Source organism: Pristiophorus japonicus, chromosome 1, assembly GCF_044704955.1.
Source record: "Pristiophorus japonicus isolate sPriJap1 chromosome 1, sPriJap1.hap1, whole genome shotgun sequence".
In the NCBI taxonomy this organism is placed as follows: Eukaryota; Metazoa; Chordata; class Chondrichthyes; family Pristiophoridae; genus Pristiophorus; species Pristiophorus japonicus.
Window position 1 is genome coordinate 1,518,802 of NC_091977.1, and position 15,017 is coordinate 1,533,818.

At 48.9% G+C, this 15,017-nt stretch overlaps 1 protein-coding gene across 3 annotated transcripts in view; it reads left to right on the forward strand.

Annotated features, from left to right (window-relative positions):
- The first annotated feature begins 2,027 nt into the window (after positions 1–2,027).
- The window catches only part of LOC139273630 (mast/stem cell growth factor receptor kita-like), a 49,364-nt gene continuing 36,374 nt past the window's right edge, over positions 2,028–15,017 (forward strand). Inside the window, exon 1 of one of the 3 annotated variants that reach the window (XM_070890718.1) lies at positions 2,028–2,142. The gene's annotated coding sequence lies outside the window, so the exon portion shown is untranslated. The remainder of the gene's footprint in view (positions 2,143–15,017) is intronic. The other 2 variants (XM_070890650.1, XM_070890776.1) reach the window with 2 other exon arrangements.

The window sequence follows — 15,017 nt, forward strand, 5'->3', positions numbered from 1 at the left end:
GCAAGTAACATTCATGCCACACAAGTGCCAGGCAATGACTACCGAGAGTCTAACCACTGCCACTTAACATTCAATAGCATTACCATCACCGAATCCCCCACCTTCAGCATCCTAGGTATCACCATTGACCAGAAACTTAACCGGACCAGCCACATAAATACTGTGGCAACAAGAGCGGGTCAGTGGCTGAGTATTCTGTGGTGAGTGTCTCACCTCCTGACTCCCCAAAGCCTTTCCACCATCTACAAGGCACAAGTCAGGAGTGTGATAGAATACTCCCCACTTGCCTGGATGAGTGCAGCTCCAACAACACTCGAGAAGCTCGACACCATCCAGGACAAAGCAGCCGCTTGATTGGCTCCCCATCCACCACCTTCAACACTCACTCCCTCCACCACCGGCGCCCCCTGGCTGCAGTGTGTACCATCTACAAGATGAACTGCAGCAACTCGCCAAGGCTTCTTCGGCAGCACCTCCCAAACCCACGACCTCGACCACCCAGAAGGACAAGGGCAGCAGGTCCATGGGAAGACCACCACCTCCACGTTCCCCTCCCAGTCACACACCATCCTGATTTGGAAATATATTGCTTTTCCTCCATTGTCACTGGGTCACAATCCTGGAACTCCCTCCCTAACAGCACTGTGGGAGCACCTTCACCACACGGACTGCAGCGGTTCAGGAAGGCAGCTCACCACCACCTTCTCAAGGGGCAGTTAGTGATGGGCAATAAATGCCGGCCTTGGCAGCAACGCCCACATCCTGTGAACAAATAAAAAAACATTATTTCGTGTCGATGAGACTAATTTTTTACTTTTAATTTTCACTTTAACAATAAATAGCAACAGGACCCAAAAGTGTAAAGACTGACAATAAGAGCTATGTGCAGAGAATGAGGGTAAACCAGTATTTCTGTGCCTGCCCCACACCAGCCATTCTGGACAGCAGCCTGGCTCCCATGGAGGTGAGCGCTGGGCTCAGGATTCCCTCAGACCCATTCCACTGTCCCCTGCTCATTCTTCCCCTTTGTTTTACTTTCTCAATCCCTCCTCTCTCTGGGAATGTATCCGATTCTCTCTTCATCCTCTGTCTACCATCTGATTCAATGGTCTTCCCTGTTATCTGATCCCATCACTAATATCCTTTCAGTGAAAACATTCTCCCTGCCCTCGCTCCCTATGCAGAACTTAATTTGTCTCACCCGGTATGTCGCCCCTCATCATACGGAGCAACTTGTACGGATCAATTCTGTCTGCTCTCTAAGGATCTTGAACATTTCCGTCTGACAATCTCCAGGTGTGACTTCCTTAACCTTTCCTGATAAATTACACTCCTGATCTCCAAATCATCTTTCTTGCTCATCTCTGTAATCCTCTATTGGTAATAATATCCTTCCTGTTATTGGGTGACCAAAGATGTACACAGCAGTGCAGAAAGGGTTCTACCCATTGTCTGATAGATTTGTGGCTGTAAGATTTCAGTCCTTCTGAATCTGGTTATAATGTTCCTGATTTGCCCTCTCTCATTTTCTGCTATCTGGAGCTATCTCCCGATCCTTATCACCAGGAGTGGATCGAGGGGGAATCACAGATTAACCTGACAGGTCTGATGGAATCACCCAAACGTGCGAATGAACCCATCCCTGGGATTTGGGGCAGCGTCAGTGTTTGCGGGTAGAGATGGCCGGGAGATCTGCTCTGTCCCTGTTCTGTCGTGGGGCTGGAACCCCTGAATTTCAACCCTGGCACTTCATGGTAAACACTCCTTTCATTATCAAACAGCAGCTTCTCCCATTTACCATGAGCTCTGCCATTTGAGATCCTCCAGTAACATTTAAATGACCAAGACTAACCCCTTTGCCTCCCACCCGTAAATGTTTTTGAGCTTGATAAGTTCCCATTTTGAGCTGCCCTGTGTTTTATTTATTGAGCCAATATTCTATCTCAGCTCGAACAGGCACAGCACCAATGATGTCTGACCCCTGAGCTGAAAGGGAAGAGGAAGCTTGCCTGTCCTGTGCTTTCACAAGAGACTACGTCAGTTACTTTGTGCAGAGTAATGACTGAGACCTCAGAGTGTTGTGTATCGCTGGGAGCTTTGCTGCTCCGTCTCTAGACTCCTTCACTGGTCTCTTCCCACAAGGTAGGCAATCTTACTGCAATCATACTTCTTTTCAAAGGATTGATGTAAATGTGCTTTCAATAACTGATCCCATTTGGGCATTGCTCAAAGACCTTGTCCCTTGTTGATCTTTCACTCTTTCAGGTCACTTCCTCTGTTGCACCCTGTTCCTCTTTAGACTAAACACGGGCATCAAGTGCTTATTTATTTGGTTTATCTCATTTTTCATAAAGCTCCAAGAAGGAGGTTTCTTACAACTAACTGACGGCCAACTTTTGTCTAAAATTAGGGTCTTAAATCTGACCAAAGCAAATTACGTAGGTATGAGGGGCGAGTGGGCTGAGGTAGATTGGGAAACGACTTTAAAAGATTTGACGGTAGTTAAGCAATGGCAAACATTTAAAGAAATAATTCACAACGAATATAAATTCGCTTAAGGAAAAAAATCCCAACGGGAAACGTAGTCCAACCGTGGCTAACAAGGGAAGTTAAAGATAGTATTAGATTAAAGGAAGAGGCTTATAATGTTGCTAAAAGGAGAAGTAAGCCTGAGGGTTGGGAGGATTTTAGAATTCAGTAAAAGTGGACCAAGGAAAAAAAATAACAATTTTAGGCATTGCTCAACCGAGAGCCAATGTAGGTCAGCGAGCACAGGGGGTGATGGGTGAACAGGACTTGGTGCGAGTTAGGACCCGGCCAGTGAGCACAGGGGGTGATGGGTGAACAGGACTTGGTGCGAGTTAGGACCCGGCCAGTGAGCACAGGGGGTGATGGGTGAACAGGACTTGGTGCAAGTTAGGACCCGGCCAGTGAGCACAGGGGGTGATGGGTGAACAGGACTTGGTGCGAGTTAGGACATGGTCAGTGAGCACAGGGGGTGATGGGGGAACGGGACTTGGTGCGAGTTAGGACATGGTCAGTGAGCACAGGGGGTGATGGGGGAACGGGACTTAAACATAGAAACATAGAAAATAGGTGCAGGAGTAGGCCATTCGGCCCTTCTAGCCTGCACCGCCATTCAATGAGTTCATGGATGAACATGCAACTTCAGTACCCCATTCCTGCTTTCTCACCATACCTCTTGATCCCCCTAGTAGTAAGGACTACATCTAACTCCTTTTTGAATATATTTAGTGAATTGGCCTGAACAACTTTCTGTGGTATAGAATTCCACAAGTTCACCACTCTCTGGGTGAAGATGTTTCTCCTCATCTCGGTTCTTATCCTTAGACTGTGACCCCTGGTTCTGGACTTCCCCAACATTGGGAACATTCTTCCTGCATCTAACCTGTCTAAACCTGTCAGAATTTTAAACGTTTCGATGAGATTCCCTCTCATTCTTCTGAACTCCAGTGAATACAAGCCCAGTTGATCCAGTCTTTCTTGATATGTCAGTCCCGCCATCCCGGGAATCAGTCTGGTGAACCTTCGCTGCACTCCCTCAATAGCAAGAATGTCCTTCCTCAAGTTAGGAGACCAAAACTGTACACAATACTCCAGGTGTGGCCTCACCAAGGCCCTGTACAACTGTAGCAACACCTCCCTGCCCCTGTATTCAAATCCCCTCGCTATGAAGGCCAACATGCCATTTGCTTTCTTAACCGCCTGCTGTACCTGCATGCCAACCTTCAATGACTGATGTACCATGACACCCAGGTCTCGTTGCACCTCCCCTTTTCCTAATCTGTCACTATTCAGATAATAGTCTGTCTCTCTGTTTTTACCACCAAAGTGGATAACCTCACATTTATCCACATTATACTTCATCTGCCATGCATTTGCCCACTCACCTAACCTATCCAAGTCACTCTGCAGCCTCATAGCATCCTCCTCGCAGCTCACACTGCCACCCAACTTAGTGTCATCCGCAAATTTGGAGATACTACATTTAATCCCCTCGTCTAAATCATTAATGTACAATGTAAACAGCTGGGGCCCCAGCACAGAACCTTGCGGTACCCCACTAGTCACTGCCTGCCATTCTGAAAAGTACCCATTTACTCCTACTCTTTGCTTCCTGTCTGCCAACCAGTTCGCAATACATGTCAGCACACTACCCCCAATCCCATGTGCTTTAACTTTGCACATTAATTTCTTGTGTGGGACCTTGTCGAAAGCATTCTGAAAGTCCAAAAACACCACATCAACTGGTTCTCCCTTGTCCACTCTACTGGAAACATCGCCAAAAAATTCCAGAAGATTTGTCAAGCATGATTTCCCTTTCACAAATCCATGCTGACTTGGACCTATCATGTCACCTCTTTCCAAATGCGCTGCTGTGACATCCTTAATAATTGATTCCATCATTTTACCCACTACCGATGTCAAGCTGACCGGTCTATAATTCCCTGTTTTCTCTCTCCCTCCTTTTTTGAAAAAGTGGGGTTACATTGGTTACAATGCTGACACGCGTCAGCACAGTGTGTGATAGGTGAGCGGGACTTGGTGTGAGTTAGGACACGGGTCAGCGAGAACAGGGGGTGAAAGGTGAACGGATTCGGTGCGAGTTAGGACACAGGGCACAGTGGGTGATGGGTGATCGGGACTGGGTGTGAGTTAGGACACGGGGCAGTGAGCACAGGGGGTAATGGGTGATCGGGACTGGGTGTGAGTTAGGACACGGGGCAGTGAGCACAGTGGGTGATGGGTGATCGGGACTTGGTGCGAGTTAGGACACGGGTCAGCACAGTGTGTGATGGGTGAGCGGGACTTGGTGCGAGTTAGGACACAGGTCAGTGAGCACAGGGGGTGATGGGTGAGTGGGACTTGGTGCGAGTTAGGACACAGGTCAGTGAGCACAGGGGGTGATGGGTGAATGGGTCTTGGTGTGTGTTAGGACACGGGTCAGCACAGGGGTGATGGGTGAGTGGGACTTGGTGCGAGTTAGGACACAGGTCAGCACGGGGTGATGGGTGATCGGGACTTAGTGTGAGTTAGGTCACAGGCAGCGAGCACAGGGGGTGATGGGTGAGCGGGACTTGGTGCGAGGTAGGACATGGGTCAGCGAGCACAGTGGGTGATGCGTGATTGGGACTTGGTGCGAGTTAGGACAGGGGTCAGCGAGCACAGGGGGTGAAAGGTGAGCGGATTCGATGCGAGTTAGGACACGGGTCAGCACAGTGGCTGATAGGTGAGCGAGATTGTTGCGAGTTAGGACACGGCAGCAGACTTTTGGATGAATTTATGAAGCACATGACGTGGGAGGCCAGCCAGGAGTGTGTTGAAATAGTCAAGTCTAGAGGTAACAAAGGCATGGATGAGGGCTTCAGCAGTAGATGAGCTGAGGTAGGGGTGGAGTTGGGCGATGTTACGGAGGTAGAAATAGATGGACTCAGTGTTAGCACGTTCAACTGTATGAGGGACACCACCACCAGCGCTATTTAAATGTATCATAAAATACTTGCGGGTTAGTTGGTGGATTATTTCTTCTGTAAGTTGCTGAAATTCTATGGTTTGGATGTTTTCCATACTGGTTAAAAGTTTCAATATTCCACATGGAGCAGTCTGTCTGGTGCTGAATTACTTTTTGGTAACGTAAAGGCTTGTGCACAAACCAGTTGCTTCCAGGCATAAGTGGCCTAGTAGGGTTTCCTCTTGGCTTTGAGCGTGACTGGGAGAGTGAGCAGAGGCCACGCAGAGCAGTACATCTGCTGGAAGAGGGAGGAGGAGGGAGGAGGAGGGGGGTAAGTGTGCTCAGCAGGAGGCCATATCCACAGAGAGCCTTCAGGGAGCAGGTCTGTTGATGAACAAACTCCTGGAGTGTTGTGATGCCCTGGAAAGTCCTTTGAACATTTGTAACTACGGCCACGATGGCAGCAGTCTGAGGATCCAATGACCACACGCTGAGATTGCCTGACAACAGTCTGAGGATCCAATGACCACACGCTGAGATTGTCTGACAACAGTCTGAGGATCCAATGACCACAAGCTGAGATTGCCTGACAACAGTCTGAGGATCCAATGACCACAAGCTGAGATTGCCTGACAACAGTCTGAGGATCCAATGACCACAAGCTGAGATTACCTGACAACAGTCTGAGGATCCAATGACCACAAGCTGAGATTACCTGACAACAGTCTGAGCTGCCAATGACCACAAGCTGAGATTGCCTGACAACAGTCTGAGGATCCAATGACCACTCGCTGAGATTGCCTGACAACAGCCTGAGGATCCAATGACCACACGCTGAGATTGCCTGACAACAGTCTGAGGATCCAATGACCACACGCTGAGATTGCCTGACAACAGTCTGAGGATCCAATGACCACAAGCTGAGATTACCTGACAACAGTCTGAGCTGCCAATGACCACAAGCTGAGATTACCTGACAACAGTCTGAGCTGCCAATGACCACAAGCTGAGATTACCTGACAACAGTCTGAGCTGCCAATGACCACAAGCTGAGATTGCCTGACAACAGTCTGAGGATCCAATGACCACAAGCTGAGATTGCCTGACAACAGTCTGAGGATCCAATGACCACAAGCTGAGATTACCTGACAACAGTCTGAGGATCCAATGACCACAAGCTGAGATTGCCTGACAACAGTCTGAGGATCCAATGACCACAAGCTGAGATTACCTGACAACAGTCTGAGGATCCAATGACCACAAGCTGAGATTACCTGACAACAGTCTGAGGATCCAATGACCACAAGCTGAGATTGCCTGACAACAGTCTGAGCTGCCAATGACCACACGCTGAGATTGTCTGACAACAGTCTGACCTGCCAATGACCACAAGCTGAGATTGCCTGACAACAGTCTGAGGATCCAATGACCACACGCTGAGATTGTCTGACAACAGTCTGACCTGCCAATGACCACAAGTTGAGATTGCCTGACAACAGTCTGAGGATCCAATGACCACACGCTGAGATTACCTGACAACAGTCTGAGGATCCAATGACCACAAGCTGAGATAGTCTGACAACAGTCTGAGGATCCAATGACCACACGCTGAGATTGCCTGACAACAGTCTGAGCCTCCAATGACCACAAGCTGAGATTACCTGACAACAGTCTGAGGATCCAATGACCACAAGCTGAGATCGCCTGACAACAGTCTGAGCTGCCAATGACCAAAAGCTGAGATTGCCTGACAACAGTCTGAGGATCCAATGACCACACGCTGAGATTACCTGACAACAGTCTGAGGATCCAATGACCACAAGCTGAGATTGCCTGACAACAGTCTGAGGATCCAATGACCACACGCTGAGATTACCTGACAACAGTCTGAGGATCCAATGACCACAAGCTGAGATTGCCTGACAACAGTCTGAGGATCCAATGACCACAAGCTGAGATTGCCTGACAACAGTCTGAGGATCCAATGACCACAAGCTGAGATTGCCTGACAACAGTCTGAGGATCCAATGACCACACGCTGAGATTACCTGACAACAGTCTGAGGATCCAATGACCACAAGCTGAGATAGCCTGACAACAGTCTGAGGATCCAATGACCACACGCTGAGATTGCCTGACAGCAGTCTAAGCCTCCAATGACCACAAGCTGAGATTACCTGACAACAGTCTGAGGATCCAATGACCACAAGCTGAGATCGCCTGACAACAGTCTGAGCTGCCAATGACCACAAGCTGAGATTGCCTGACAACAGTCTGAGGATCCAATGACTACACGCTGAGATTACCTGACAACAGTCTGAGGATCCAATGACCACAAGCTGAGATTGCCTGACAACAGTCTGAGGATCCAATGACCACACGCTGAGATTGCCTGACAACAGTCTGAGGATCCAATGACCACACGCTGAGATTGTCTGACAACAGTCTGAGGATCCAATGACCACAAGCTGAGATTGCCTGACAACAGTCTGAGGATCCAATGACCACAAGCTGAGATTGCCTGACAACAGTCTGAGGATCCAATGACCACAAGCTGAGATTACCTGACAACAGTCTGAGGATCCAATGACCACAAGCTGAGATTACCTGACAACAGTCTGAGCTGCCAATGACCACAAGCTGAGATTGCCTGACAACAGTCTGAGGATCCAATGACCACTCGCTGAGATTGCCTGACAACAGCCTGAGGATCCAATGACCACACGCTGAGATTGCCTGACAACAGTCTGAGGATCCAATGACCACACGCTGAGATTGCCTGACAACAGTCTGAGGATCCAATGACCACAAGCTGAGATTACCTGACAACAGTCTGAGCTGCCAATGACCACAAGCTGAGATTACCTGACAACAGTCTGAGCTGCCAATGACCACAAGCTGAGATTACCTGACAACAGTCTGAGCTGCCAATGACCACAAGCTGAGATTGCCTGACAACAGTCTGAGGATCCAATGACCACAAGCTGAGATTGCCTGACAACAGTCTGAGGATCCAATGACCACAAGCTGAGATTACCTGACAACAGTCTGAGGATCCAATGACCACAAGCTGAGATTGCCTGACAACAGTCTGAGGATCCAATGACCACAAGCTGAGATTACCTGACAACAGTCTGAGGATCCAATGACCACAAGCTGAGATTACCTGACAACAGTCTGAGGATCCAATGACCACAAGCTGAGATTGCCTGACAACAGTCTGAGCTGCCAATGACCACACGCTGAGATTGTCTGACAACAGTCTGACCTGCCAATGACCACAAGCTGAGATTGCCTGACAACAGTCTGAGGATCCAATGACCACACGCTGAGATTGTCTGACAACAGTCTGACCTGCCAATGACCACAAGTTGAGATTGCCTGACAACAGTCTGAGGATCCAATGACCACACGCTGAGATTACCTGACAACAGTCTGAGGATCCAATGACCACAAGCTGAGATAGTCTGACAACAGTCTGAGGATCCAATGACCACACGCTGAGATTGCCTGACAACAGTCTGAGCCTCCAATGACCACAAGCTGAGATTACCTGACAACAGTCTGAGGATCCAATGACCACAAGCTGAGATCGCCTGACAACAGTCTGAGCTGCCAATGACCAAAAGCTGAGATTGCCTGACAACAGTCTGAGGATCCAATGACCACACGCTGAGATTACCTGACAACAGTCTGAGGATCCAATGACCACAAGCTGAGATTGCCTGACAACAGTCTGAGGATCCAATGACCACACGCTGAGATTACCTGACAACAGTCTGAGGATCCAATGACCACAAGCTGAGATTGCCTGACAACAGTCTGAGGATCCAATGACCACAAGCTGAGATTGCCTGACAACAGTCTGAGGATCCAATGACCACAAGCTGAGATTGCCTGACAACAGTCTGAGGATCCAATGACCACACGCTGAGATTACCTGACAACAGTCTGAGGATCCAATGACCACAAGCTGAGATAGCCTGACAACAGTCTGAGGATCCAATGACCACACGCTGAGATTGCCTGACAACAGTCTGAGCCTCCAATGACCACAAGCTGAGATTGCCTGACAACAGTCTGAGGATGCAATGACCACACGCTGAGATTACCTGACAACAGTCTGAGGATCCAATGATCACAAGCTGAGATTGCCTGACAACAGTCTGAGGATCCAATGACCACAAGCTGAGATTGCCTGACAACAGTCTGAGGATCCAATGACCACAAGCTGAGATTGCCTGACAACAGTCTGAGGATCCAATGACCACACGCTGAGATTACCTGACAACAGGCTGAGGATCCAATGACCACAAGCTGAGATTGCCTGACAACAGTCTGAGCTGCCAATGACCACACGCTGAGATTGCCTGACAACAGTCTGAGCCTCCAATGACCACAAGCTGAGATTGCCTGACAACAGTCTGAGGATCCAATGACCCCAAGCTGAGATTGCCTGACAACAGTCTGAGGATCCAATGACCACAAGCTGAGATTACCTGACAACAGTCTGAGCCTCCAATGACCACAAGCTGAGATTGCCTGACAACAGTCTGAGGATCCAATGAACACAAGCTGACATTACCTGACAACAGTCTGAGGATCCAATGACCACAAGCTGAGATTGCCTGACAACAGTCTGAGGATCCAATGACCACAAGCTGAGATTACCTGACAACAGTCTGAGGATCCAATGACCACAAGCTGAGATTGCCTGACAACAGTCTGAGCTGCCAATGACCACAAGCTGAGATTGCCTGACAACAGTCTGAGGATCCAATGACCACACGCTGAGATTGCCTGACAACAGTCTGAGCTGCCAATGACCACAAGCTGAGATTACCTGACAACAGTCTGAGCCTCCAATGACCACAAGCTGAGATTACCTGACAACAGTCTGAGGATCCAATGACCACACGCTGAGATTGCCTGACAACAGTCTGAGCTGCCAATGATCACAAGCTGAGATTGCCTGACAACAGTCTGAGGATCCAATGACCACACGCTGAGATTGTCTGACAACAGTCTGACCTGCCAATGACCACAAGTTGAGATTGCCTGACAACAGTCTGAGGATCCAATGACCACACGCTGAGATTACCTGACAACAGTCTGAGGATCCAATGACCACAAGCTGAGATAGTCTGACAACAGTCTGAGGATCCAATGACCACACGCTGAGATTGCCTGACAACAGTCTGAGCCTCCAATGACCACAAGCTGAGATTACCTGACAACAGTCTGAGGATCCAATGACCACAAGCTGAGATCGCCTGACAACAGTCTGAGCTGCCAATGACCAAAAGCTGAGATTGCCTGACAACAGTCTGAGGATCCAATGACCACACGCTGAGATTACCTGACAACAGTCTGAGGATCCAATGACCACAAGCTGAGATTGCCTGACAACAGTCTGAGGATCCAATGACCACACGCTGAGATTACCTGACAACAGTCTGAGGATCCAATGACCACAAGCTGAGATTGCCTGACAACAGTCTGAGGATCCAATGACCACAAGCTGAGATTGCCTGACAACAGTCTGAGGATCCAATGACCACAAGCTGAGATTGCCTGACAACAGTCTGAGGATCCAATGACCACACGCTGAGATTACCTGACAACAGTCTGAGGATCCAATGACCACAAGCTGAGATAGCCTGACAACAGTCTGAGGATCCAATGACCACACGCTGAGATTGCCTGACAACAGTCTGAGCCTCCAATGACCACAAGCTGAGATTGCCTGACAACAGTCTGAGGATGCAATGACCACACGCTGAGATTACCTGACAACAGTCTGAGGATCCAATGACCACAAGCTGAGATTGCCTGACAACAGTCTGAGGATCCAATGACCACAAGCTGAGATTGCCTGACAACAGTCTGAGGATCCAATGACCACAAGCTGAGATTGCCTGACAACAGTCTGAGGATCCAATGACCACACGCTGAGATTACCTGACAACAGGCTGAGGATCCAATGACCACAAGCTGAGATTGCCTGACAACAGTCTGAGCTGCCAATGACCACACGCTGAGATTGCCTGACAACAGTCTGAGCCTCCAATGACCACAAGCTGAGATTGCCTGACAACAGTCTGAGGATCCAATGACCCCAAGCTGAGATTGCCTGACAACAGTCTGAGGATCCAATGACCACAAGCTGAGATTACCTGACAACAGTCTGAGCCTCCAATGACCACAAGCTGAGATTGCCTGACAACAGTCTGAGGATCCAATGAACACAAGCTGACATTACCTGACAACAGTCTGAGGATCCAATGACCACAAGCTGAGATTGCCTGACAACAGTCTGAGGATCCAATGACCACAAGCTGAGATTACCTGACAACAGTCTGAGGATCCAATGACCACAAGCTGAGATTGCCTGACAACAGTCTGAGCTGCCAATGACCACAAGCTGAGATTGCCTGACAACAGTCTGAGGATCCAATGACCACACGCTGAGATTGCCTGACAACAGTCTGAGCTGCCAATGACCACAAGCTGAGATTACCTGACAACAGTCTGAGCCTCCAATGACCACAAGCTGAGATTACCTGACAACAGTCTGAGGATCCAATGACCACACGCTGAGATTGCCTGACAACAGTCTGAGCTGCCAATGATCACAAGCTGAGATTGCCTGACAACAGTCTGAGGATCCAATGACCACACGCTGAGATTGTCTGACAACAGTCTGACCTGCCAATGACCACAAGTTGAGATTGCCTGACAACAGTCTGAGGATCCAATGACCACACGCTGAGATTACCTGACAACAGTCTGAGGATCCAATGACCACAAGCTGAGATAGTCTGACAACAGTCTGAGGATCCAATGACCACACGCTGAGATTGCCTGACAACAGTCTGAGCCTCCAATGACCACAAGCTGAGATTACCTGACAACAGTCTGAGGATCCAATGACCACAAGCTGAGATCGCCTGACAACAGTCTGAGCTGCCAATGACCAAAAGCTGAGATTGCCTGACAACAGTCTGAGGATCCAATGACCACACGCTGAGATTACCTGACAACAGTCTGAGGATCCAATGACCACAAGCTGAGATTGCCTGACAACAGTCTGAGGATCCAATGACCACACGCTGAGATTACCTGACAACAGTCTGAGGATCCAATGACCACAAGCTGAGATTGCCTGACAACAGTCTGAGGATCCAATGACCACAAGCTGAGATTGCCTGACAACAGTCTGAGGATCCAATGACCACAAGCTGAGATTGCCTGACAACAGTCTGAGGATCCAATGACCACACGCTGAGATTACCTGACAACAGTCTGAGGATCCAATGACCACAAGCTGAGATAGCCTGACAACAGTCTGAGGATCCAATGACCACACGCTGAGATTGCCTGACAACAGTCTGAGCCTCCAATGACCACAAGCTGAGATTGCCTGACAACAGTCTGAGGATGCAATGACCACACGCTGAGATTACCTGACAACAGTCTGAGGATCCAATGACCACAAGCTGAGATTGCCTGACAACAGTCTGAGGATCCAATGACCACAAGCTGAGATTGCCTGACAACAGTCTGAGGATCCAATGACCACAAGCTGAGATTGCCTGACAACAGTCTGAGGATCCAATGACCACACGCTGAGATTACCTGACAACAGGCTGAGGATCCAATGACCACAAGCTGAGATTGCCTGACAACAGTCTGAGCTGCCAATGACCACACGCTGAGATTGCCTGACAACAGTCTGAGCCTCCAATGACCACAAGCTGAGATTGCCTGACAACAGTCTGAGGATCCAATGACCCCAAGCTGAGATTGCCTGACAACAGTCTGAGGATCCAATGACCACAAGCTGAGATTACCTGACAACAGTCTGAGCCTCCAATGACCACAAGCTGAGATTGCCTGACAACAGTCTGAGGATCCAATGAACACAAGCTGACATTACCTGACAACAGTCTGAGGATCCAATGACCACAAGCTGAGATTGCCTGACAACAGTCTGAGGATCCAATGACCACAAGCTGAGATTACCTGACAACAGTCTGAGGATCCAATGACCACAAGCTGAGATTGCCTGACAACAGTCTGAGCTGCCAATGACCACAAGCTGAGATTGCCTGACAACAGTCTGAGGATCCAATGACCACACGCTGAGATTGCCTGACAACAGTCTGAGCTGCCAATGACCACAAGCTGAGATTACCTGACAACAGTCTGAGCCTCCAATGACCACAAGCTGAGATTACCTGACAACAGTCTGAGGATCCAATGACCACACGCTGAGATTGCCTGACAACAGTCTGAGCTGCCAATGATCACAAGCTGAGATTGCCTGACAACAGTCTGAGGATCCAATGACCACACGCTGAGATTGCCTGACAACAGTCTCAGCCTCCAATGTCCACAAGCTGAGATTGCCTGACAACAGTCTGAGGATCCAATGAACACACGCTGAGATTGCCTGACAACAGTCTGAGCTGCCAATGACCACAAGCTGAGATTACCTGACAACAGTCTGAGCCTCCAATGACCACAAGCTGAGATTGCCTGACAACAGTCTGAGGATCCAATGACCACAAGCTGAGATTGCCTGACAACAGTCTGAGGATCCAATGACCACAAGCTGAGATTGCCTGACAACAGTCTGAGGATCCAATGACCACAAGCTGAGATTGCCTGACAACAGTCTGAGGATCCAATGACCACACGCTGAGATTACCTGACAACAGTCTGAGCATCCAATGACCACAAGCTGAGATTGCCTGACAACAGTCTGAGGATCCAATGACCACACGCTGAGATTACCTGACAACAGTCTGAGCTGCCAATGACCACACGCTGAGATTACCTGACAACAGTCTGAGGATCCATTGATCACACGCTGAGATTGCCTGACAATAGTCTGAGGATCCAATGACCACAAGCTGAGATTACCTGACAACAGTCTGAGGATCCAATGACCACAAGCTGAGATTGAGTGACAACAGTCGGAGCTGCCAATGACCACAAGCTGAGATTGCCTGACAACAGTCTGAGGATCCAATGACCACAAGCTGAGATTACCTGACAACAGTCTGAGCCTCCAATGACCACAAGCTGAGATTGCCTGACAACAGTCTGAGGATCCAATGACCACAAGCTGAGATTGCCTGACAACAGTCTGAGGATCCAATGACCACAAGGTGAGATTACCTGACAACAGTCTGAGCCTCCAATGACCACAAGCTGAGATTGCCTGACAACAGTCTGAGGATCCAATGACCACAAGCTGAGATTACCTGACAACAGTCTGAGGATCCAATGACCACAAGCTGAGATTGCCTGACAACAGTCTGAGGATCCAATGACCACAAGCTGAGATTACCTGACAACAGTCTGAGGATCCAATGACAACAAGCTGAGATTGCCTGACAACAGTCTGAGGATCCAATGACCACAAGCTGAGATTGCCTGACAACAGTCTGAGGATCCAATGACCACACGCTGAGATTACCTGACAACAGTCTGAGGATCCAATGACCACAAGCTGAGATTACCTGACAACAGTCTG